Source organism: Orcinus orca, chromosome 17, assembly GCF_937001465.1.
Source record: "Orcinus orca chromosome 17, mOrcOrc1.1, whole genome shotgun sequence".
NCBI lineage: Eukaryota > Metazoa > Chordata > Mammalia > Artiodactyla > Delphinidae > Orcinus > Orcinus orca.
Genome location: NC_064575.1, coordinates 49,035,146 through 49,059,627, shown reverse-complemented (window position 1 = coordinate 49,059,627; position 24,482 = coordinate 49,035,146). Strand labels below are relative to the sequence as shown.

The 24,482-nt window shown below is 42.4% G+C and overlaps 1 long non-coding RNA gene across 1 annotated transcript in view; it reads left to right on the top strand.

Moving 5' to 3' along the window:
- The first annotated feature begins 280 nt into the window (after positions 1–280).
- The window catches only part of LOC117203497 (uncharacterized), a 255,765-nt gene continuing 231,563 nt past the window's right edge, over positions 281–24,482 (top strand). Inside the window, exons 1-3 of the long non-coding RNA XR_007472500.1 lie at positions 281–317; positions 7,975–8,048; positions 21,811–21,889. This is a non-coding gene — a long non-coding RNA (uncharacterized LOC117203497). The remainder of the gene's footprint in view (positions 318–7,974; positions 8,049–21,810; positions 21,890–24,482) is intronic.

Genomic DNA, 24,482 nt, shown 5'->3' with positions numbered 1-24,482 from the left:
GGAGAGGGCAAGAACCTAATTGCCTGGCGGTCCTCACCATGGGAATTCTGGTACCTCAGTCAAAGGCAAGCCAGTCACTTTGTACTGGAGAGTGAAGATGAAGGGCAAACACTGAGTTGTGTCTCTGTCTCCTGGGCTTGTTCCCATGACAAAGCGAGGCTGCCTCTCGTTTTGTGGTTTCCATCACAGTGGTGGTTTTCATCATAGACCCACTGGAGACTTCTCGGTTCTTAGGCTCGGGGACCATGACAGATATATTCTAGGCAGTTTGGCAAATCTGTGGGGAAGAAGGGAAGAGAAGTCAATGTGGAATGCAGGTTGGGAGGCTTAACTGCTCTCTTGGACACTTTAGACTGTTTTTTAAGGAAAAGATTTCTGCAGAGATGCTACCTTTATTTGTGTTCCCCCAGATACAGAGCCTGAGACATGGATTCAAGGGCAAGTAGTTTATCTGAGAACATTAGTGGGGGTGGGGTGATGGTGGAAAAGTAATATTGAGAAGAAAAGATAGCTAATAAGGGTGTTTTATTAACTCAGCCACCCCAGTGGGTGACTAGGGCTTAATTTGTCAGGGAAACTCTGAGAAATAGGATAAACACTTGCCTTTGAGTTATCCTATCTGAAGAGTGAGGAGCTGGATATTTATATACTGACTCCTAAGGTCTTTGGTTGAAGTCTGCTCTCAAGCATATTTCTTCCTAGCACCTCTGTTCTGCCACATGACACAGAGCAGCTCTTTGGTTCTATGAAATGCCTGCTGGCACAGATGCAGACACCTGCAGTCAGAGGTCTGTGGCTGAGGGATAACGTTGAGACACTGATACACCTGTATCGATAGTGTCAGCTACAGGTGTTCAGATTGGGAACTTCCTTTTGGGAAGTCAAAGAAATTCTATGGAAGCGAGCTTATAAGAACCTAATTATAGTGAGGTCCAGAAATAGTGAGTGTGAAAACAATAAAAGGACAGAAGGTGACTTCAAAAATTGTTTTAGTTAGTATTTTTAAAATGGATATTTTCCCGTAGGATACCAGATCTTACAATGGACATTTGAATCTTCACTATCATAAAAAAGTCTCTTCATCCTCAGCCAGGGTCTTGGAATTTTAGTTCTTCAAAATCAGGCATTTAATCCCCAAATACCCTCATGTCACCGCATCAATATAACCACCTTCCCTAAGTATGCTCTGCCTTTTAATTCTGCTCCTTTGAAACGTTCCCAAAGATGACTCCTGAGAACAGTATCTGAGAATAAAGTGACTGAAATAGCCGAAACAAGGGTACCCAGATGAGGGATAAAAGTGCATTTATCCAGAGCCTGCTATGTGCCAGGCACTGTGCTACATGATCTCCATAGATCCTTTCCTCTAAAACTCATAAACACTCCATAAGGAAGGTGTTATAATGACGCCATTGTACAGATGAGAAAACAAAGGCACAGAAACTTGTTAAAAGTCTCACCTCTAGCAGATTTGGGAGCCAGGATTCAAATCCAGGCTGTCTGTTCCTGGAAAATATGTCTTTAATCAACTTTGTTATCTGTTTTTTTTTGTGTGTGTGATACCTCTTTGTAGTGTTGATTTGCATTGCCCGCTTGTTTGGTTGGCCTAAAAGGGTGTATGCATTTTGCCTGAATATATTCAGGAAAAACACATACACCCTTTTTGGGCAACTGTATCCTTGGCGAAGTTCAGCCGCTTTCCATGTGCTTTAAGGGCGAGTCCAGTCTACTTCTTTTCTTTTTTTTTTTTTAGTTTTTTAATTTAATTCAATTTATTTGTTTATACAGCAGGTCCTTATTAGGCATCAATTTTATACACATCAGTGTATACATGTCAATCCCAATCGCCCAATTCATCACTCCACCATCGCCACCCCCCTGCTGCTTTCTCCCCTTGGTGTCCATACGTTTGTTCTCTACATCTGTGTCTCTGTTTCTGCCCTGAAAACCCATTCATCCACACCATTTTTCTAGGTTCCACATATATGCGTTAATATACGATATTTGTTTTTCTCTTTCTGACTTACTTGACTCTGTATGACAGTCGCTAGATCCATCCACATCTCAACAAATGACCCAATTTCATTCCTTTTTATGGCGGAGTAATATTCCATTGTATATATGTACCTCATCTTCTTTATCCATTTGTCTGTTGATGGGCATCTAGGTTGCTTCCATGACCTGGCTATAGTAAACAGTGCTGCAATGAACATTGGGGTGCATGTGACTTTTTAAATTATGGTTTTCTCTGGGTATATGCCCAGTAGTGGGATTGCTGGATCATATGGTAATTTGATTTTTAGTTTTTTAAGAAACCTCCATACTGTTCTCCATAGTGGCTGTATCAATTTACATTCCCACCAACAGTGCAAGAGGGTTCCTTTTTCTCCATACCCTTTCCAGCATTTGTTGTTTGTAGATTTTCTGATGACGGCCATTCTAACTGGTGTGAGGTGATACTTCATTGTAGTTTTCATTTGCAATTCTCTAATAATTAGTGATGTTGAGCAGCTTTTCATGTGCTTCTTAGCCATCTGTATGTCTTCTTTGGAGAAATGTCTATTTAGGTCTTCTGCCCATTTTTGGATTGGGTTGTTTGTTTTTGTAATATTGAGCTGCATGAGCTGTTTATATATTTTGGAGATTAATCCTTTGTCCGTTGATTCATTTGCAAATATTTTCTCCCATTCTGAGCATTGTCTTTTTGTCTTGTTTATGGTTTCCTTTGCTGTGCAAAAGCTTTTAGTTTCATTAGGTTCCATTTGTTTATTTTTGTTTTTCTTTCCATTACTCTAGGAGGTGGATCAAAAAAGATCTTGCTGTGATTTATGTCAAAGAGTGTTCTTCCTATGTTTTCCTCTAAGAGTTTTATAGTGTCTGGTCTTACATTTAGGTCTGTAATCCATTTTGAGTGTATTTTTATGTATGGTGTTAGGGAGTGTTCTAATTTCATTCTTTTACATATAGCTGTCCAGTTTTTCCAGCACCACTTATTGAGGAGGCTGTCTTTTCTCCATTGTATATCTTTGCCTCCTTTGTCATAGATTAGTTGACCATAGGTGCGCGGGTTTATCTCTGGGCTTTCTATCTTGTTACATTGATCTATGTTTCTGTTTTTGTGCCAGTACCATATTGTCTTGATTACTGTAGCTTTGTAGTATAGTCTGAAGTCAGGGAGTCTGATTCCTCCAGCTCCATTTATTCCCCTCAAGACTGCTTTGGCTATTCGGGGTCTTTTGTGTCTCCTTACAAATTTTAAGATTTTTTGTTCCAGTTTCGTAAAAAATGCCATTGGTAATTTGATAGAGATTGCATTGAATCTGTAGATTGCTTTGGGTAGTATAGTCATTTTCACAATATTGATTCTTCTGATCCAAGATCATGGTATATCTCTCCATCTGTTTATATCATCTTTAATTTCTTTCATCAGTGTCTTATAGTTTTCTGAGTATAGGTCTTTTAGCTACTTAGGTAGGTAGGTTTATTCCTAGGTATTTTATTCTTTTTGTTGCAATGGTGAATGGGATTGTTTCCTTAATTTCTCTTTCTGACCTTTCATTGTTAGTGTATAAGAATGCAAGAGATTTCTGTGCATTAATTTTGTATCCTGCTACTTTACCAAATTCATTGATTGGCTCTAGTAGTTTTCTGGTAGCATCTTTAGGATTCTCTATGGATAGTATCATGTCATCTGCAAACAGTGATAGATTTACTTCTTCTTTTCCGACTTGTATTCCTTTTATTTCTTTATCTTCTCTGATTGCCATGGCTAAGACTTCCAAAACTATGTTGAATAATAGCTGTGAGAGTGGGCAACCTTGTCTTGTTCCTGATCTTAGTGGAAATGTTTTCAGTTTTTCACCATTGAGGACGATGTTGGCTGTGGGTTTGTCATATATGGCCTTTATTATGTTGAGGAAAGTTCCCTCTATGCCTACTTTCTGGAGGGTTTTTATCCTAAATGGGTGTTGAATTTTGTCAAAAGCTTTTTCTGCATCTACTGAGATGATCATATGGTTCTTCTCCTTCAATTTGTTAATATAGTGTATCACATTGATTGATTTGTGTATATTGAAGAATCCTTGCATCCCTGGGGTAAATCCCACTTGATCATGATGTATGATCATTTTAATGTGTTTTTGGATTCTGTTTGCTAGTATTTTGTTGAGGATTTTTGCATCTATATTCATCAGTGATATTGGTCTGTAATTTTCTTTTTTTTGTAGTATCTTTGTCTGGTTTTGGTATCAGGGTGATTGTGGCCTGATAGAATGAGTTTGGGTGTGTTCCTTCCTCTGAAATTTTTTGGAAGTGTTTAAGAAGCATGGGTGTTAGCTCTTCTCTAAGTGTTTGATAGAATTCACCTGTGAAGCTATCTGGACCTGGACTTTTGTTTGTTGGAAGATTTTTAATCACAGTTTCAATTTCATTACTTGTGCTTGGTCTGTTCATATTTTCTATTTCTTCCTGGTTCAGTCTTGGAAGGTTATACCTTTCTAAGAATTTGTCCATTTCTTCCAGGTTGTCCATTTTATTGGCATAGGTTTGCTTGTAGTAGTCTCTTACGATGTTCTGTATTTCTGCAGTGTCTGTTGTAACTTCTCCTTTTTCATTTCTAACTTTATTGATTTGAGTCCTCTCCCTCTTTTTCTTGATTAGTCTGGCTAATGGTTTATCAATTTTGTTTATCTTCTCAAAGAACCAGCTTTTAGTTTTATTGAGCTTTGCTATTGTTTTCTTAGTTTCTATTTCATTTATTTCTGCTCTGATCTTTTTGATTTCTTTCCTTCTGCTAACTTTGGGTTTTGTTTGTTCTTCTTTCTCTAGTTCCTTTAGGTGTAAAGTTAGATTGTTTAGTTGAGATTTTTCTTGTTTCTTGAGGTAGGATTATACTGCTATAAACTTCCCTCTTAGGACTGCTTTTGCTGCATCCCATAGGTTTTGGATAGTCGTGTTTTCATTGTCATTTCTTTCTAGGTATTTTTTGATTTCCTCTTTGATTTCTTCAGTGATCTCTTGGTTGTTTAGTAACGTATTGTTTAGCCCCCATATGTTTGTGTTTTTTACGTTTTTTTCCCTGTAATTCATTTCTAATCTCATAGTGTTGTGGTCAGAAAAGATGCTTGATATGATTTCAATCTTCTTAAATTTACTGTGTCTTGATTTGTGACCCAGAATGTGATCTATCCTAGAGAATGTTCTGTGTGCACTTGAAAAGAAAGTGTAATCTGCTGTTTTTGGATGGAATGTCCTATAAATATGAGTTAAATTGATCTGGTCTATTGTGTCATTTAAAGCTTCTGTTTCCTTATTTATTTTCATTTTGGATGATCTGTCTATTGGTGTAAGTGAGATGTTAAAGTCCCCCACTATTATTGTGTTACTGTCAATTTCTTCTTTGATAGCTATTAGCACTTGCCTTATGTATTGAGGTGCTCCTATGTTGGGTACATATATATTTATAATTGTTATATCTTCCTCTTGGATTGATCCCTTGATCATTATGTAGTGTCCTTCCTTGTCTCTTGTAACATTTTTTATTTTAAAGTCTATTTTATCTGATATGAGTATTGCTATTCCAGCTTTCTTTTGATTTCCATTTGCATGGAATATCTTTTTCAATCCCCTCACTTACAGTCTGTATGTGTCCCTAGCTGTGAAGTGGGGCGTAGGGCACACTAGACAGCATATAGATGGGTCTTGTTTTTGTATCCGTTCAGCAAGCCTGTGTCTTTTGGTTGGGGCATTTAATCCATTGATGTTTAAGGTAGTTATCGATATGTATGTTCCTATTTTCTTAATTGTTTTGGGTTTGTTTTTGTAGGTCCTTTTCTTCTCTTGTGTTTCCCACTTAGAGAAGTTCCTTTAGCATTTGTTGTAGAGCTGGTTTGGTGGTGCTGAATTTTCTTAGCTTTTGCTTGTCTATAAAGTTTTTGATTTCTCCATCAAATCTGAATGAGATCCTTGCCAGGTAGAGTAATCTTGGTTGCAGATTCTTCACTTTCATCACTTTAAGTATATCTTCCTTCTGGCTTGTAGAGTTTCTGCTGAGAAATCAGCTGTGAACCTTATGGGAGTTCCCTTGTATGTTATTTGTCATTTTTCCCTTGCTGCTTTCAATAATTTTTCTTTGTCTTTAATTTTTGCCAGTTTGATTACTATGTGTCTCAGTGTGTTTCTCCTTGGATTTATCCTGTATGGGACTCTCTGTGCTTCCTGGGCTTGGGTGGCTATTTCCTTTCCCATGTTAAGGAAGTTTTTGATTATAATCTCTTCAAACATTTTCTTGGGTCCTTTCTCTCTCTCTTCTCCTTCTTGGAGGTGTGAATGTTGTTGCATTTAATGTTGTCCCAGAGGTCTCTTAGGTGGTCTTCATTTCTTTTCATTCTTTTTTCTTTATTCTGTTTCACAGCAGTGAATTCCACCATTCTGTCTTCCAGATCACTTATCCATTCTTCTGCTTCAGTTATTCTGCTATTGATTCCTTCTAGTGTAGTCTTCATTTCAGTTATTGTATTGTTCACCTCTGTTTGCTCTTTAATTCTTCTAGGTCTTTGTTAAACATTTCTTGCCTCTTCTCGATCTTTGCCTCCATTGTTTTTCCGAGGTCCTGGATCATCTTCACTATCATTATTCTGAATTCTTTTTCTGGAAGGTTACCTATCTCCACTTCATTTAGTTGTTTTTCTGAGGTTTTATCTTGTTCCTTCATCTGGTACATAGCCCTCTGCCTTTTCATCTTGTCTGTCTTTTTGTGAATGTGGTTTTCGCCCCACAGACTGCAGGATTGTAGTTCTTCTTGCTTATGCTGTCTGCCCTCTGGTGGATGAGGCTATCTAAGAGGCTTGTTTAAGTTTCCTGATGGGAGGGACTGGTGGTTGGTAGAGCTGACTGTTGCTCTGGTGGGCAGAGCTCAGTAAAACTTTAATCTGCTTGACTGCTGATGGGTGGGGCTGGGTTCCCTCCCTGTTGGTTGTTTGGCCCGAGGCAGCCCAACACTGGAGCCTACCTGGGCTCTTTGGTGAGGCTAATGGAGGACTCTGGGAGGGCTCACGCCAAGGAGTAATTCCCAGAACTTCTGCTGCCAGTGTCCTTGTTCCCACGGTGAGCCACAGCCACTGCGCTCCTCTGCAGGAGACCCTCCAACACTAGCATGTAGGTCTGGTTCAGTCTCCCCTGGGGTCACTGTTTCTTCCCCTGGGTCCCGATGTGCACACTACTTTGTGTGTGCCCTCCAAGAGTGGAGGCTCTGTTTCTTCCAGTCCTGTTGAAGTCCTGCAATCAGATCCCACTAGCCTTCAAAGTCTAATTCTCTAGGAATTCCTCCTCTCGTTGCCAGACCCCCAGGTTGGGAGCCTGAAGTGGGGCTCAGAACCTTCACTCCAGTGGGTGGACTTCTGTGGTATAAGTGTTCTCCAGTCTGTGAGTCACCCACCCAGTAGTTACGGGATATGATTTTACTGTGATTGCACCCCTCGTACCGTCTCATTGTGGCTTCTCCTTTATCTTTGGATGTGGGATATCTTTTCTGGTGAGTTCCAGTGTCTTCCTGTCGATGATTGTCCAGCAGCTGGTTGTGATTCTGGTGTTCTCACAAGAGGGAGTGAGAGCAGGACCTTCTACTCCGCCATCTTGGTTACTAATCCCTCATCTTTTTTCTTCCATTAGTTCTTCCAAATCAAAATTGATGTTTTGGGTTGACATTTTTCAATATTCAGATGGACTGTATTACAAGCGTCTTGGATTATTAGGACTAACCTACCTGCCCCTAACCATGCCAGCTGGCCCTGGTCAGGAAGCAGTGTCGCTTCAAATCAGATATTCAAGGGAAGTGTACCAACATCCTCCCCCACCACCTGCCCACCAACACGCACACACCCACACCCACACACAGAGGCAGATTACTGGTAGTATTTGTTCTTAAATATTTCTTTCTCTCATGTCAAAGTTTGTTTTGTATTTCAATTTGTCCAGACCACTAAGAAGATGCTGCTTGAGGACAGTTTGTCTCTGGCTCAGTGAACCCCGGCAACCAATCTGCTGGAGAGGTGAAAGTTTCTTTCCATAGATAAAGCAATATATATATATATATATATATATATATATATATACGTATGTATTTTATTTATTTATTTTTTGGATGCAAACATATGCCTCTTTATTTCTAAACGAATTTCCAGAATATTAGAGCAATATATTTTAATTTATCCTCTTTGGGTGTGGAAAGAGTGACTTAGAATACTATCTCAGGTAATGAACCATTTATTTTAAGGGGACCTGCACACAGGAAACCAGGGAAAACCGCAGAGCCAGACAGGAAAGGGCAGGGCACATAGACTCCAGACAGGCGGAAGGGTCTGAATTCTAGAGCTTTGACACCGATGTGCTTTCGGCCCCACTGCAGACCTGTGCCTTGATCCTCTCTCTGCTCAGTTTTCTCATTTTTATCTCCATGCACGTCTCCGCTTCATATCTTCTGCTTCTTGTAGCTTTTTCTCTTTGTTTTGCACATGGAGCAACAGGAATCCTGGCTTCTATTTTATCATGATCTTTCAACTGCTCTTTCCACAGTTAACTGCCCTAATCTCAGTATTATATTTTAGCTTAAATGATGAAGGGAGAGTACCAGAGTGGACAAGTTTATGTTTTCAATGACTGAGCCACGTCATAAGTTTTAAGTGGCCTGTGGTTTATCGGACTTTAAGTCAAGTGACTGCCCCGGTCTAGTTAGCTTTGGCCAGGTCCACGTGGTAAGACCCTTTCAGCAAATGTGTCCACAAGGGCTGTGGGCAGGACAGGCAGGGACCATGACTGAGATCCTCTGTGCTTCTCTTTGATTTTCGTAACCAAATGGCATCTTGTTCCCTGCATTTCTGTTATTGAAAGCACATGGATCTCACATCAGGCATCAACAGAACTACAGATACACTTAAGAGAATTCAGTCTCAAAAGCACAGCCATGATATTTTGTATTTGAGGAAGGTAATCTAACAGAATTTCTAATCTAATATTCTAGAGTTTCCAGGTTCTCCACATCAGATTCTAGCATCAGAAAATCACAAACCTGGATGTCATTAGTTTACTTCTCTGCAGAAATGCTATCATAGAAATAGACTTAATATTATGCCCTTGGGGTTTAATATAAGAAATGATCACATGACGAACATGTTTGCATCTTTAAAATTGCTTTAAAAGTTGCGTATTACTGTTCTGTAATGTTCTTTATATATGGATTCATGCAATAATTTTCTCTTAGATTTTAGTCCCAAGGACAAAAACTTTGTTTCTATTTTAATGAGTGAGGATTATATAATTCACCGAATTTCCTATTTCCCTCTAGAAAAATCTAAAGTAAAATTTAGGACTCGGCTATAGTAATTCTCCTTAGTCTGGGTTTCATATAATAATATTCCTCCTCACAGTACATACTGTTTATATTTTATCCTTATTTTAATGATTGAAAAGTATATATGTCTGTTGGCTAAACCACTTCAAACACTTTTTTTAAAAAACATCTTTATTGGAGTATAATTGCTTTACATTGTTGTGTTGGTTTCTGCTGTATAACAAAGTGAATCAGCTATATGTATACATATATCCCCATATCCCCTCCCACTTGTGTCTCCCTCCCTCCCTCCCTATCCCACCCCTCTAGGTGGTCACAAAGCACCGAGCTGATCTCCCTGTGCTATGCGGCTGCTTCCCACTAGCTATCTATTTGACATTTGGTAGTGTATATATGTCCATGCCACTCTTTCACTTCTTCCCAGCTTATCCTTCCCTCTCTCTGTGTTCTCAAGTCCATTCTCTACATCCGCATCTTTATTCCTGTCCTGCCATTAGGTTCTTGAGAACCATTTTGTTTTTTTAGATTCCATATATATGTGTTAGCATATGGTATTTGTTTTTCTCTTTCTGACTTACTTCACTCTGTATGACAGACTCCAGGTCCAACCATCTCACTACAAATAACTCAGTTTCGTTTCTTTTTATGGCTGAGTAATATTCCATTGTATATATGTGCCACATCTTCCTTATCCATTCATCTATTGATGGACACTTAGGTTGCTTCCATGTCCTGGCTACTGTAAATAGAGCTGCAATGAACGTTGTGGTACATGACTCTTTTTGAATTATGGTTTTCTCATCAAATACTTTTTGAAGTAGCTAGAATGCAAGTAATATATATGATTCAGTACATACTCTGTATTAATATTGTTGCTTTGTAAATTCTAATGATTTCAGGAAAATATTTGGTGTTTTACTGAATCTCCAGACTAGTAACTTTTTATGCTCTAACATGTAGTATATGAGATATTAGTTACCACTGTGCTTCATCTAGTGAGCAAATGTCTGCAGGGCTCCTGGAGCAATCTGATGATGTACTTGTGCTGTAGAAAACTGGAATTAAAGAGAGTTCACACAAAGATTTTTATTGAAAGGGGAAGGGCTGAAGTTGGTAGCTACTGGTGAAGAATTATTATTAGTTTTTGGCCAAGCCGCGCGGCATGCAGGATGCACGGTATGGGGGATCTTAGCTTCCCAACCAGGGATTGAACCCATGCCCCATGCAGTGGCGCGGGGTCTTAACCACTGGACTGCCCGGAAAGTCCCAGTGAAGGACTATTCATTTCCATAAAGGAATCAAAGAAAACTTGAGAGTACTTGGCCTTTTATAATTGACGTTTCAGGATGATAGAAGCTTTTGCTAGTTACTTAAGTATTTTCTTGTTTTGCATTTCTTACGTATGTTCTGGAGTGGTGTTTTCATTCCAGGTACTTTAGCAGCCAGCTGGAAATTTAGTGAATCAACAGTTTGTCTACACAATGTCAATAATGGATTAATGGATTTTTTTCCCCAACTAATATAAACAGGGCAGTTGTTTTGACATTGATAGATACAACTCCACTATATGATTTTAAATAAGTACATGGAAACATACACTTTCTGGAAGGGAAGCCTCTTTCTGGAAGGCAGAAAGCTGTGTGGTCTACCAGGGTTATAAGCCTGTTTTCCACTAAGTGTTTTTGGGGCTTTGCATTAAAATGCAAGAGAGGTAGCAATAGCACCAACAGAAGGGATCGTCTGTGTGACGTGCATCTCTGTGGAGTGGCGTTTTCTGGGCCACTGGGCATTCTCTGCTTTTGGATTTAGTGGCATGTCAGTGAATTCTTATTTGGAAGTTGCCAAGTCTTAAAACCTTCAGACCCTTTAGCCCCTGTCCAGCCCTCCGTGGCCTTGATTGGTCCTCAGTCAACCTCTACGGCAGGGTGAGTTTGATTTGTGGCTCTGGGGACATTTCTCCATGGCTGCTTTTTCTTTTCGGCTCACTTTGGAGGAGCCAGTGCAGTTGCTTTTGGCACCTGAGTCTGTAACCTTTCCTGAATTTCTCCTTCACGGCCTCTTGTCACACACTCAAATCTCAAAGGCACATGCTAACTCAGCCCAGATGCCAAGAAGATCCATCCCCAGCTGGGCCATCTGACCCTAATGAGTGGGCAGCCATATGCACAGTTAATTAAAACCGAAGTCAAAATAATAAAGTGAGTTTTCAGGGTGCACTTAGCAATGGTAAGGTTTCCTTTTGTAAAACCTGAAAACCACTTGTACAGCCATCGGGAAAAAGGGGCAAGCTACTTACATTAATTCCATCTCCTTCAAAATCTCAGTTTAATAGCTATAACATGGATCTATGCCATATATGGAAAAGTCTACTGAAAGACATTAAAAGACAGATACGGTAGGAAAGAAAGCACAGGCTCTGGTCTCAGTGAGCTTACAGTCTAGTGGGGCATTGAAATATTAAACTCTCTCCTTCAATTACTGGAGACTATGATTTTTCTGTGTTTTCTTTGACCCTCTGCAGGTAGAACTTGTCTCTTACCTGTGTGGTTCCACGGCACTCTGTGCCTGTCCCTGTATCCTGATATTCTTGTCTCCCTCACTCAACTCTGAGGGCCCGTGGTTGTACCTGAGCTATCAACTGGTGGGGGAGGGGAGGCGGGGAACTGACTGTTACACGTTCAGGAGTGTTGTGAGCCTGCTGCTAAACTGTGGGTACCTTGATGTTGGCCACAGTGGGAATATTTACATCATGACTTTTGGCAACTGCTACCAAATCAAGGCTATGACATTTTGGAGAGTTGGTTTACCAGCACATGAGGTCCTTGAAGTCAGCAGTATGGCTTTCTTTTGGGATCTCCTAAGACTTCCAGTGCCTGGTATATGGTGGTACTCAATACATACTTGATAAATGAATGAAGAGGCTCTACTTGGGCTCTCTAGGACACACATAGAGTAAAACCAACCAACCTGGTCTTGTGTAGAATGAAACAAGCTGTCACAACAATGTAGTGATTTGAGAGGCCCGTTGAAAGGGCCCCATCTCCCTACCAGAATGTATCCCTTGCTCCTTTGCTGCAGTACCTGATTCCCATATTGATGTCATTTTTAAAGGAAGGTGCACGTTTCAGTTGGTTTTAGGGAGAAGGTCACTGGGTGGAGCAAGAGAAGGGGAAGCAGATGGGGGCAAGACAGTGGGAGGTGACACAGTAGCCAGGTACCACACTAAACTGAGGAGTAGTTTATCCAACAGTTTTTCACTTGTGATCCATCACCGAACTGGTGCTGAACAGGACTGTGAAATGAGGGAGATTTCTTCCTGATCTCTTCTCATGTTCCTTTCTTTTTTGGCCCTTTCCCTGTAACCCAGGGCCGCTATGTCATCCCTTGTTGACCCAAGGACTATCTCTGCTCTTTTTGAAGAAAATAATCCCTTATTCCCTAGACCCATTTTCCCCCTTCTTAGTTTTCTGTTACAACTCCCTTGTCTGTTAGTCTGTTCTTTTTGAGCCTGCTATTCCTGGTTACAACTTTATATGTTATTCTAAGCAAGGTGCTATTGCAATTCAACAGAGGACTTACGGAATCCGTAAAGATTGAATCCAAAGCAGCAAAATCCCCAATGACTGTATTTCAGGTACTGTGGGAGATGTATGGGGGAAAATTTTATAGTGGGGGCAGTGTGCTTTAAATCATATCACATAAGCAAACGCCTCTACTGCCTTGGTGTAAGATAGGTTCTGAGTCATTTTCCGTAGAAGAGACCTGATGACGTAGGACTTGGCATGTGTAAGTTTTTTTGTTTGCAATTTTTTTATTGAGATAAAATTTGTATAAATATACAGTTCACGATTTGAATGTGTACAATTCAGTGTTTTTTTTCTTTATTGGAGTATAATTGCTTTACAATGTTGTGTTAGTTTCTGCTGTACCACAAAGTGAATCAGCTATATGTATACGTATATCCCCATATCCACTCCCTCTTAAGCCTCCCTCCCACCCTCCCTATCCCACCCCTTTAGGTGGTCACAGAGCACCGAGCTGATCTCCCTGTGCTATGCAGCAGCTTCCCACTAGCCACATTTGGTAGTGTATATATGTCAATGCTACTCTCTCACTTCGTCCCAGCTTACCCTTCCCTCCACTGTCCTCAGGTCCGTTCTCTATGAATGCGTCTTTATTCCTGCCCTGCCATTAGGTTCATCAATACCGTTTTTTTTTAGATTCCATATATGTGCGTTAGCATACGGTATTTGTTTTTCTCTTTCTGACTTACTTCACTCTGTATGACAGACTCTGGGTCCATCCACCTCATTACAAATAACTCAATTTCATTCCTTTTTATGGCTGAGTAATATCCCATTGCATATATGTGCCACATCTTCTTTATCCATTCATGTGTCGATGGACACTTAGATGGCTTCCATGTCCTGGCTTTTGTAAATAGAGCTGCAATGAACATTGTGGTACATGACTCTTTTTGAATTACGGTTTTCTCAGGGTATATGCCCAGTAGTGGGATTGCTGGTTCGTATGGTAGTTCTATTTTTAGTTTTTTGAGGAACCTCTATACTGTTCTCCATAATGACTGTATCAATTTACATTCCCACCAACAGTGCAGGAGGGTTCGGCATCGGTAAGTTTTAATAAAGCGAGGGAAGAGCAGAGGTCTAGGATAGGGGTGATGTTCCCTACCACTGATCATGGACATTTGGAGGGTATTAGGAATATGGAGTGTGGCTGTGTGTTAGGGGATGGGAGCTGGGGATGAAGTGTGGTGGTGGAGGAGGCCTCTGGAAGTTTTTAGCGGGAGGATGGCAGAAGAGTAGAGGGTCTCAGAGACAAGCATGCCTAGAGCCCGCCTTAACTGCCAGCTATACATTTGGTCTTTTTCTACCATTTCTAAAATTTGCTGGGTTTTGTAATTGCTGGAAACTTGTCACGGAGCAGGCTTCTGGGACGAGATCTGAGGCTTTGTGTTAATGGCCTGTGAAGCCATGAATCTTTTCTTGGAGGATTTCTAGCTTTAGGGACCCCCCCCGGCCCCACCCAACTTCCGTTAGGCTTCAGGGAGAAGGCAGGTCCAAATGAAAGGGATTCTCAAAAAAGACTTATTTACAATCTGTTAGAGGATTCTGGAAAATAATTTTATTGATGCCAAAAAGCAAAAGAGGCAGAGTCTTTTTATTAAAATTCCTTTATTTACCTAAGTTTATGTCTTTCTTCCTTGGACAAGCTGTGAGGAGCTGGCTGGTGGGGAAAATCCAAATCCTCAACAATGTTTTACAGTGTTTATAAGGTTTAAATAAAGATTTCGTCAAGGCTTCAGAAAATTACTTCTCCTCCCTTGACTCAGCTCTCTGTCTGGGGAAGAGCATGAGCTAAAATGTAACTGGAGAAAGCGACTTTCCGTTTTTTCTCTGCTGAGATTGGGACGAATAAGTAGCATCATTCAGAACAGTGTGAATAGGGAAATGATGCCAGCATGTGAGTGACCTGTACCAGGGTGTTGGTTTGTGACATTCTGCACAGAGCTCAAGTGGAAGCTGCTTTCTCTTGAACGGGGTCAGGTCAGAGTAATAAGGGAGCAATAGAAGTGCCCATAAGTGTACTGAAGCACTTACTGTATGTCAGGTGCTGTGTGCTAAGTGTTTTCCACGGATTATCCCACAGCGCTGTGAGGTAGCCACTGTTATAAGCATCCTCATGTTTTAAGAGAGGAAACTGAGGCAGAGAACAGTTGACTTGCCAGTGGTTAGCAGTGCAGATGGGATTGCACACCCAGGCAGTCTTACTCCTCAGCCTATGCTTCTAACCACTATGCTCCCCTGTTTCCTGGCAGTAGAAGGCGGGGCAAAAGCTGCAGCAGCGTTTATGGAGCACTTGCTGTATGCCAGACAGTGCACTAAGTCTCTCCGTGCATTATTCACTTATTTTCTTAACAATACTCCGAGGTTTGTCCTGTTGGATTCCTATTTCACAGAAGAGGAGACTGAGGCATAGGTCACATAATTAGTATAATGGGACTGGGGGGTGGGGGAGGGGATAGAGCATCAGCTGGGCTTGAGCTGCTACAACTGACCATCAGAGTGACTAAAAGCACTAGCAAGGGACATATACCAGTTTGCATCAAGGTTATCCTAGGAGCCTCACATGACTGGTTATGAGTATGCTCAGACCGTGCAAAACTGTGGGGTTTCTCTCACTGACTGGTGCTACCCAGAGGTGGCACTGAGGTTGCTGGTCTTCTTCCCACTGCAATGCATTCCAGCACCACCCGGCCTCTCACTGCTCTGAGCATCTCACTGCTCGGAGTGGAGTGGAAAGCCCTCTGGTGCTGCTGGTGGGGAAAGGCGGAAGGACAGACAGTGCCTTTGGTTTGTTCGTCAGACTGTCGTAATAAATAAACAAGAAATGGAAAGAAGGAATTTCAGTTTCTTCTATATCACTTGGTTCCTGTTACCCAAATTGTTATCCATTTCTTTAGGCCAGAAGAGAGAACCAGCCACCAATGGCATGTAAAAGTCACTGAAAGCAGAATTTCAAGATGACAAAGATGCTCACAGTCCACGTGGCCAGGTTCAGGGACAGAAGTTACTGAATGTGTCCTGGCTTATCAGGGTCGGCTGAAGGCTGATTTTGATCATTTATCCTTTATTGGATTTCACTTGAACTTACAGCGCTCCCAGATTTGATGTTATAGAAATTAAACTGGTGATTCCTTCCCCTTCTCCCCGATCTCTTTCATCCCTACACAGTACTTAATTTATATGACATGGGGTTTGGCCATCTCCGTGGCTTATGAAATGAGAGATGTCTGTGGCTGAAAGGTATAAACATGTCTCATCATTTGAAGACTTACAGTTTGTGCTAGAGTTGCTTTCCTGGGCACAGCGATAGACTGACAGTGATTCATCCATACTTCATTGCCCCGAGCCCCCAACCACTAGAAGCAAGTGTAACCCGAATCTCCTCAAGCCTCCTGTGTTTACATGGATTGGGGGGACTCAAGTGCCCCTGTTCCTGCCCCCCACTGTGTAATGAATGAGCTCCAGCCCCATTCAAACGGCCAGGGTTTCCATTTTGGACTCTCTTATGGTTGCCATGACGGTGCAGTCTCCTGATGCTTCCCAATCTGCAAACCCTAAGGATGCGTGTGGTGCCCGACCCCCCTGCAGTCTTCCTGCCCAGAAGCCAGTGCAGCCCCACGCAGAGGTGAAGCTATGCTCTACGCCGTGGCGTGTTTCCCTTCTCCCCTGCGGCGTCTCCAAGCCTCCCGGGTCTCTCCTGCACACAGCTTCCGTCTGCAGCTTTCTCCAACGCCATCAGACATGAGTCCTCGGGCTGGCTGGTGTCAGCACCAGACATGGACTCTCCACCAGCCCATTGGACATGCCCAGACAGCACTGCATCCTAGGAGTGGGTGCAAATTAGTGTGAGATGGGACCCCAGCCTGTTATGTAATTTTGAGACATAATTATGTTATTCTGACAGGTTCAGCTCAAGGATTAGAGTGAAGCCAACGTCCTGCATCACCCCAGAGCTGGTTAGAAATGTAGAGTCTCAGGCCCCAGGCTAGACCTACTGAATATAAATCTGCATTTTTTTTTTTTTTTTTTTTTTTGCGGTTCAAGGGCCTCTCACTGCTGTGGCCTCTCCCGCTGCGGAGCACAGGCTCCGGACGCGCAGGCTCAGAGGCCATGGCTCACGGGCCCAGCCGCCCCGCGGCATGTGGGATCTTCCCGGACCGGGGCACGAACCCGTGTCCCCTGCATCGGCAGGCGGACTCTCAACCACTGCGCCACCAGGGAAGCCCTAAATCTGCATTTTAACCAGACCCCGTGGTGGTTTACGTACACATTAAAGCCTGAGCGGCACTGCTCTATACCATAACTGACAGATCAGGCTGTACCTAAGAACTGATGCTGAAGCGATTTTCCAGATTTGGGGAGGCATGAAGCGTAGCATGTTTCAAGTAAATCCAATGATTGCTTGCCATTAAATCCCTATAGAGATTTTTTTTTGGTCTTTACTGCTTTCATTTAAATTCATATTTTATTTGGGGATTTTTGATATTCATGTTAGTCAATAATGGGGCTTGATATTGTATATTAACTTGAATTCTCCTCCCCCTCCATTCTTCTTGGGTTAAGAACTCTGATAATAGAAGGAAACTGTAGAGCTGACATTCAAGGAAAATCCAGAAAATGAATTCCTTTTTATCTTCAGGCAGAGCAGCGCCAATGAATAGAGTACTGTAATAAAACCTTTTTATATGCCTGTCATAGAAAGACAAACCTTTTCCAGAGGAAATGGATTTGAGTATTTGCAAGGTATGATAAACAGCCTGACAAAAAAGGGCCTGAATTTCCCTTTTAAATGTTCAGGAGGGGGCGGTTTTAACTTCCCTTGTCAGGTAAAAAACAGAATTCATCATCAAAGCCACTCCAGCTGAAATTCAGAAATGAGAACTAGACAATCAGAGTGGAAAGCAATGATTTAGAAATGTGTTAAAGGGAGTAGTTTAATGAATAAAGTGTCAACTTTCTAGAGGAGTAAAACTAAATCACGCATCGGCTTAACCAGTTTTGTTCCCACGAATTAGCTGGGTGTAGCTGGCTCTAGCACTTGGTGTAAGGAAACACTAAAATCTAATTCTCACTAAGATTTGTATACGCGAATTGTTGATAATGATGTTAATAATGGCATTATATCCCTTTTATGACAACTCTATTCCAGAAAGTGCTAAAGGGAAAAAGAAAATTAGGCAAATGGTCCTAATTTTTGCTTTTTCCACTCAGCAGGTAGCCTTGAGCCCTAGACTCATCCATCAGGAAATGACCGGAAGTCCAGGTACAGAATTGTCTGGACTCTTGGAGTTGCTGCCCTGGGTCTCGGTTTCCAGGTGTGTTTGTTTCCTAGGGCCGCTCTGACAAAGTACCACAAACTGGGTGCCTTAAACAATAGAAATTGGTTCTCTGACAGTTCTGGAGGCCAGGAGTCCTAGAGCAGGGTGTGGGCAGGGTTGGTTCCTTCTGAGGACGGTGAGGGAGAGTCTGCTCTATGCCTCTCCCAGCGTCTGGCGACTTGCTGCCAGTGTTTGGTGTTCCTTGGTTTGTAGATGCATCCTCCTGACCTCTGCCTTCATTTTCACATGGCGTTCTCCCTGTGTGTGTGTGTCCAATTTTTCCTTTTTTATAAGAACACAAGTCATGTGGGACCGGGGCCTACCCTAATGACCTTATTTTAACTTGACTACATCTGCAAAGACTCTGTTTCTAAATAAGGTCACATTTTGAGGTACTGGGGTTTAAGACTCCAAAATATCTTTTTTTTAGGAGACATGATTCAACCTGTAACACTAGATGAGGCCACTTTATAAAGAGGTGGTTTGATTTGCTAATAACTAAACTCCATGGTCCTATTACTCTTGAGTATGGGATCAGCATTCAGCAAATCATCACTGAATAAAGTAATTCCTTACCTAAGTATACACACTTACAAAGTACCATCATGTACCTTTGAGGTATTGATATATGATACTTATTTATAAATCAGGAAATGGAAGCACTAAGAGGTTAACAGAACATGCCACTCACATTCTGTAGCTATCAGTTTTGTTTTCTTGTTTATTTTTTGTCTCTAACTCAAAGTGTGGGCAGGGGCCGTGATTATTTGCTTAATGCTTTATCTTCCACACTAGCGCTGTGACTGGCACATAATGGGTGCTCAGTATATGTTTGTGGTGTGAATGAATGAACGAACAATGGGCACTAGCAGTGGGGATCTGAATCCAGGCTTTCTAACTGGAAATCTAGTTCTGTGTTGTTATGAATAAATGGACACATTCCCACCATTCTGTGGTGTCCAAGACCAGTTTCTACTCTACAGTGAATAACTAATGGTGTTAGTGTGATGTTACAATAAGAGATATCTGTGGGTTGAAAAAAACTCATCTTCCTAGATTTTTAAACAACAAACTTAAGAAGGTGTGGCTAAAAAAAAAAAAACAAAACTTGGGCTTCCCTGGTGGCGCAGTGGTTGAGAGTCCGCCTGCCGATGCAGGGGACACGGGTTCATGCCCCGGTCCGGGAAGATCCCACATGCCGTGGAGCGGCTGGGCCCGTGAGCCATGGCCTCTGAGCCTGCGCGTCCGGAGCACAACAGTGAGAGGCCCACGTACCACAGAAAAAAAAAAAAAGAAGGTGTGGCTAAGCCAGGGGCTTTCAAATCTTTCTGACTGTGACCCACAGTAAGAAATTCATGTGACATAATATCTTATTAACACACATACAACTGATACAAATTTCATTAAACACTACTTAACCTTCCTACATGCACTAGTCTCTGACCTCTTCTCTCCCCTCCTCCCCTCCCCTTCCCTTCCCTATGCTTTCTTTCCCTTCTCCTCTCTTCCATCCCATTTTAAAAAAATGCTAATTTGCACTTTCTAAATTGATTTTTATGATGCACGAATGAATTGCAACCTGCAAGTAAAAAGTGGAAGAGACCACTAGCTGTTTATGCAAATTCATCACCCCATTTCTGGCCACACAGTGAGACTACATTTCCCTGCCTTCTGTGCATTTAGGTGTGACAATGTGTCCAAGTCCTCTCCAGTGGGGTGTGAGTGGAAGTAGTGGATACAGCTGTCAGGCCCAGCCCTTGTGGGTCCTTCATGCTCCTTTCCCCTCCTGGTGAACTGGGAGGGCAGTTCCCAGGGAGACCTCAGCAGCTGCCTTCTGAAGATGGCAGAGCATTTGTCAGCCTGGGCACCTGGACTCTTACAGGAGAAAGAAATTCACTTCTTGATCTTCAGGCTCCTAAATCTTCGCAGTTATTTGTAAGGGTAACTTATCTTATCCTCATTTATCCAATGACCAAGCCGCGGCTTGACTTTTGAGACAAAATAGATCTCTGTTTCATACTCTTCTTTTGTAGCTGTGGCCATATTTCAGTTTACAGTGCTGAGCATAAATATATCTAGGGAAGAACGGCTGCCCCAACACCTCCTGAATATAAAAGTCCTGGAAGATGACCTCATCACCAAGGCTACGCTGAACAACTGAGCATGGTACATGTGAGATGGGCAGATTCATACAATTACTGCTGCCTTTTTATATGCAATGTGAAACAGCCCAAATAGCATGAAAGCACACATTTGTAAGAAGGAGAAGACCAGAGCTTTAATGGGAAAACACACTCCAGATCTGAGCTATCATGACAAATCATCCAATTTAATGCTCACACATGCTCTTTGGGTCTCCTCAGCAGAGGGTGAGGAAAGATGGCCGTTATGTGTTGGCTCTCCTTGCATGCCTGGGACAGAGAAGCCCATCGTGGCTGTGTAAAGCAACACTTACATTTCCTTCCTCCTTCTGCTTTTCCTCTTTGATGTACAGAGTTCCCACCTGTACTTATCTGCATGTTGTTGCTTGTGATTTGCTCTTTACTAAGTAAGGAAAACCAAATGATGGAATTGTAGTTCATTTTCTTTTCTCCTGCTTTTCATCTAATGGCAACCTTCATGAGCAGCAGTAATGACCAAGGGTAACAGGAGCTGAAAGGGAGGAGAGAAAGCAGAGGCCTGCATCATTTCTAAACTGAGTTCTTTCACATGTCATTTAGAAATGACTAGAGATGTACCTAAAGTTCTCTTGTATAAGACTTGACTTTAGGTAAATTCAATTTTCCATAATCATCTTCACCATTGAATGGAAGTATCACAGAGCTGGAAGAGGCCTTACAACTTCTAGTCCAACTCTCTCTCTTTACAGGACACTGAAGCCCAGAGATGGTAAGGGACATGTCCAAGGTCACAGAAATTAGTTTTTGCCAGAGCCCGTACTAGATTCTATATTTTCTTCATGCCTGAGTTTCTATTATTTAGGGTACGCTATATGCCCTCCCAGAACTGAGAGTTTTTTTCCTTCCTTTCCTCCCATCCTCTCCTTCCTTTCCTTTTTTTTTTTTTAAATTTTAATTTTTTAAATTGAAGTATAGTTGATTTACAATGTTGTGCTAGTTCCAGATGTACAGCAAAATGATTCAAATATATACTTTTTCAGGTTCTTTTCAATTATAGGTTAGTACAAGATATTGAATATAGCTTCCTGTGCTATACAGTAGGTCTTTGTTGTTTACCTCTTTTATACGTAGTAGTATGTATCAGTTAATCCCAAATTCCGAACTTATCCTTTTCCCCAGCCACTTTCCCCTTTGGTAACCATAAGTTTGTCTTCTATGCCTGCGAGTCTATTTCTGTTTTGTAAATAAGTTCACTTGTATCATTTTCTTAGATTCCATATATAAGAGATATCATATGATATTTGTCTCTGATTTACTTCACTTAGTATGATAATCTCTAGGTCCAACCACATTGCTGCAAATGGCATTATTTCATTCTTTTTCATGGCTGAGTAGTATTCCATTGTATTTCTTTTCTTTTCTCTTTTTCTTCTTTTCAGATGCTGCTGACAGCTGTGTTCCCTGTGGAGTAAACTGCTTGCCTGGTTACCTCACTCTGGACACTGGGATTTTGACTGTGTGAGTCTGGCGGGGCACATCCAGGCTGGGAATCTATTTACAGTTAACGCTGGGAGGGGTATTATGCTGTACTATAAAAGATGACAAATGGGATATGCTGGGAATGACAGAACTCTCACTGTGGAATCAGAGCACGTGTAGATTACTTTAGGGGTGACCCAAGCTGGCCATTTGCAACAATCATGAATACCATCCAGTGGTGTTGAGGGATTCATTTCCATTTCCCAACCTCCTGGTAAGACCCTCAACCAAGTGTGGCCAAGGGACCAGCTCAGCCCTGGTCTCATGCAGGCATCTTTCTTACACACCCTGACCCTGTTGACCCTTTGTCATGTGGCCTCGCTGCTCTTGTCCCAGACCAGTCTGTGGGACTATTGATTGCTTGTTTCTGGCCCTTATGAGAGAATTCTCAGTCTTGCTCTGCCATTGCTCCCAGTCTATTTTCAGCCTGAGTCTCCATTGATGGTGTTTAAAGGAGGCTAACGTCCCTCACCAAGCTCAGCAAAAACACTGACTTCCTGCTGACCCCAGGTGTCACAGGCTGTCTTTTCCCAAAGCACTGGGACTTGCCCCTGAGGAGCTGGGCTTGCCCCACTGCCTCTACACTGTGACACGGCGAAGGGGCTTCCCCTGTGGCTTAATTTGGTAAAAAGAGTAACTTCCAGATTGGAGCCAAGCAGAAAATGGGCTCCTCTTTTGCTTTAAATACAGAGGCCACTCTGGTTCCCAGCCAATGGGGCTCCACCTAGCACTCTCCTTGGCTGCTAAAGTTCTCCATTTGATTGGTTACCTTTTCATACCCTCACTCTCAGTGTGGGCTGTGCTAGTGGACTCAAAGTACCTGCTACTCCCACCCCCCAGACAATGCTGGTTCCTGGGTGGGGAGAGGAAATGGTCACAGATCGTCATATACTATGGCCTTGATTCTTCAGGGCCCTCAGATGAGTTGGGGAGATGAGGCTGCCTCCAGGGTTAGTGCTTTCCATTGCATACCTGTTCACAGAATGTGATTTGATCACCGAGACTGTGTTTTGGGGAAACCAAAACCCCACACACAACTCTGGGGGGCAGCAAGAGTTTTAAGCTCCCCAGATGTTCTACAAGATGACCAAGGCAGAGAGCTGCTGCTCTGGAGGGCTGGTGGGCCCTGATCGGCGTAAGGAAGAAAGCTGTCCGCTGGCCAGGACACCCACATTGGAATGGTACTTAAGAGAGAAAGAAATTTTTATGCTGTGAAGTCCCTGGAAATTTGGGATTTATTTGTTATAGCAGCTTAGTTATCCCAATTAATATATCTTTTTAATGAGCTCAGGGAGAATGCCTCCTCGGCATGCCATGGTTTTCTCTGCTCCAACATCTTCCAGCTGCTTTGTTCTGTCAGATTAAACTGTCCCAAAGTGGGCAGCTGGAGTGCTGGGTGCTGGTGGGATGCAGAGCGGCCCATCAGCTCTGGCATCCCCAGGTGCTCCTCCTGTGACCTTGAGAACCTTGAATCAGGAACAGCGCCCCTGCCTCCCCCACCCCCCATAAGCTCACACATGGAGATAATCACGGTCTTGTTTGAAAGACGGTGATTCCCTCAGGTTTTGTTCTGTGATCCTATTAGGCTTTGTAATTCTGTTTACTGACATCCAGTGCTCAGGATGACGCCTTCTACTCTGTGGGCTGGTGATATGATACCGCATTTAATTTTTCCAAGTTTTCTGATACCACTCAGTGGGGGAAATAATTGTTTGTGTGTAATTGCAGAATGTTCCCACCTAATCGTCTCAGAACCGCAGGGCATGTATTTGATTTCTTTGATTGATCTGTTTTGTGTATGTATTTTCCCAACATCTTGAATAATTTAGGGGTAATCCTGGGTTGGTGGCTCATTTGGTGTCTAGCGATTATGAGTCCTTCTGAAGCATATTTCACTCAAGTGTCTGAAGGCAGGAAGGAACTGCTTTATAACAAGACTCATTTTTACATGAACTTGGGCAAACTGTGTGGCCACTCAGGTTCCTGGAATCTAGTGCTTACCTTCAGCTTAAGTTGCGTTCTAAGAGGCAGGCTTGGTCCTATCTCCTGACATCGGCATTGATGCGTTAAGTTTTCTGTTGGCTCTAAGCTCCTTCCTGTGTGTTAGTTGAAAGCCATGATGAAAGGGAAAACAATGCCTGCTGGAGCTCCTGGGCCAAACTAGAAACGCTAGTCATGGGGAGGAAGTAGGGTCGGCTCTGGAGCGGAAGTGGTCTGTGGTGGGGGAATAAGCAACAGTACTATAGATGCTCGGGAATTATTCTGAGAACGTAGAGAGCTGCCTCCACCCTCGAGGAGGCAAAAGGATTCATCTGTCCCAAACTCTGCCCTTTCCTCCCCCTCGCCTTACAGCAGGACTCCCCAGCCAAGAGGTGAGGATCTCCCCTGCTAGATCTGGAAGACTTCCCTCTCTGTCATGCTCTTCTCTTGGGAGCTTTCCAGAATTACCAGTGGGAAGGGGGACAGGGTGAAGAGCAGGTCCCCTGTCTGTGCCTCACAGGGAACTTAACTGGCGCCCTTCACTGAGGTGAGGGCTCAGGTCCTCCTTGTCAGAATCCTCTCCTCAAAGTGG